Source organism: Pteropus vampyrus, unplaced genomic scaffold, assembly GCF_000151845.1.
Source record: "Pteropus vampyrus isolate Shadow unplaced genomic scaffold, Pvam_2.0 Scaffold1110, whole genome shotgun sequence".
Lineage (NCBI taxonomy): Eukaryota > Metazoa > Chordata > Mammalia > Chiroptera > Pteropodidae > Pteropus > Pteropus vampyrus.
This window is the reverse complement of record NW_011889891.1, coordinates 5,906-8,109: the sequence shown is the minus strand read 5'-3', so window position 1 is coordinate 8,109 and position 2,204 is coordinate 5,906. Positions and strand designations below refer to the sequence as shown.

Genomic DNA, 2,204 nt, shown 5'->3' with positions numbered 1-2,204 from the left:
GCGGCCCAGGTGACCCTGAAGTGGGCGGCAGTGAGGACCCCGATGCGCATTCACTAGGCTCACGGACGCTGCTTTTAGAGGTGTCTGTGTTGAGCAGCCTTGGCTTTTTCTCATCATGAAGAGAGTGAGTCACAAGCAGGTTCACAGACACATACGGAGCAGACTCATAAGTGAGAGTTTCCAGCTGACAGGTGGCCTGGGGCAAGCTGACCTCCCCGAGTCTGGACAAATGTGGATAACAACACAGGCTTTAAAAGATGTCCGTCAACGGCGAACGGATTAACGAAGGGTGGTCCACCCAGGCAATGGGGTGTTACTCGGCCCTAAAAAGGAAGTTCTGATACACTCTACATCAGGGGTCCTACTTCCCAGGCTGTGGACCGGTACCAGTCCGTGGCCTGTTAGGAACCGGGCCGCACAGCAGGTGAGCGAAGCTTCCTCCGTATCTGCAGCCGCTCCCCAGCTCACCACAGCCTCAGCTCCGCCTCAGGCCCTCGGGCCTCAGACGTCACAGGCCCTGGTCCCACAAAGGCTGGGGACCGCTGCTCTACATCGTGAGCAACTCTTGCAAACATTATGATGCTAGTGAAATAAGACCCAAAGGAACAAACACCGTAGGATCCCATTTAGACGAGGTCCCTGGATGGTCAAATCCACAGAAGAGCACACTCAAAAGCGGTTAAAATAATAAATTTTATGTTACATGGATCTATTTTGTCACAATTAACGCTCCTTGGTGCGAAACGGCGTGTGCCAAGTGGCAGGTGTCACCGCGGCGTCCGAGTGCAGACGCAGCAGCACGAGAGCGTGGGAACGGCCAGGCGCTGGCCAGCAGCTCCGCGCCCGTGTGCTCGGCGACCACGCTGTGCCCGGCCATGGACGGGCCCTAAAACTACACGCATGGGTGAGACACGGGCCATGCTGTCGAGGCGGGGGGGGCACCTGACTCCGGCCCAGAGAGGGGCTCCGGCCACAGCTCCTGAGGACAGTGGCCGGCCTCTCCTCCAGGAACCAGGCCAGGTGACGGAGGGAGAGCACACAGCACGCTGCCACCCTGAGCTGGCCGGGCCCGCACCATCTCCGTCAGCAACCAATGCGGGGACCACAGGCCACCCCCCTCGGGACCACCTGGTTCACACACACACGGAAACAGCGCAGGCCCCCGAGGCCCCCTTTCTGGGAGTCTGGCTGTCTCCCGGAGCGGTGCTCTGAGAAGCCGCCACCTGGCCCAGCAGACGGGACGAACAGCCCGGTGGCTGGAGCCCACATCAGGACTCGTGTGGAATCGCTCAGAGTCTCAGGTTTATGAATGTGGGTCCTGTTTGTGGCCACGCCACCCTGAACGACCCTGATCCCATCTGACCTCGGACGCTAAGCAAGGTCGGGCCTGGTGAGTACCTGGATGGGAGGCCACCTAGGAAGACCAGGTGCTGTAGGCGTAAAAAATTAAAAAAAAATAAGGGATTGTGAGCCGACAAGGTCCTTGCAATCTGTGAGGTCCACCAAGGGCTGCCTCGCCTAAAAAATATATAAAAAAACAATATGAATATGGGTCTATGGGTCCTCAGGTTACATGCAGGGGAGTCACTGATAACATTACAGAAAAAAATAATAAAACTATGGGAAAGAAGCCTTGTTTCCCCAAAACGAATTAAAAACATGCTCTCCCAGGGTGTATTAAGGACTAAGCAGCATGTAATCGGAGGGATTCACAGAGCAATCAGGTTAAGCACTGCCAGGGCGCCTTAGTCTGACGGGCACTCGTGTTGTGGTAGCAAAATGACCCAGGCTCCGGGCCGAGCTGTGCCCAGGGAGCAGGCCACGTGCGCCGGCTCCAGGAAGGGCGACGACGTTCACTGACCCCCGAGCTCGCGCTTTCGCTGACCCAGGAGCCAGGGATCTGTGGCAGAGCAAAGCAGGCCTCGGAGGGTGTGGCAGGGCCACTGTCCCCCTCCTCGCACGGGTCAACACCCCCGGAGCTCTCGGGCTGTGCCATGTGGGACCCGCGCAGCCCCTGGTGGGTCAGCTGCCGAGGCCACCAGGCACCGGAGGCGGAACCGCCCGCGGCAGACGACGATGCAGCTGGGTCACGGCTCCGGGTGACGGACGGTCCGTGCCCCGCGGTGCCACGTGGGACGCGCCTCCTGTCCGCGTGGAGCACGGCTCCTGGGCGTGCATCTGGCTCGGGTCCCCGCACCGTTTAA

General features: G+C 59.4%; 1 pseudogene; it reads left to right on the top strand.

The window, feature by feature from the left end:
- Nucleotides 1–1,320: 1,320 nt before the first annotated feature.
- On the top strand, nucleotides 1,321–1,439 carry LOC111734401 (annotated as a pseudogene).
- The last annotated feature ends 765 nt before the right edge of the window (nucleotides 1,440–2,204 follow it).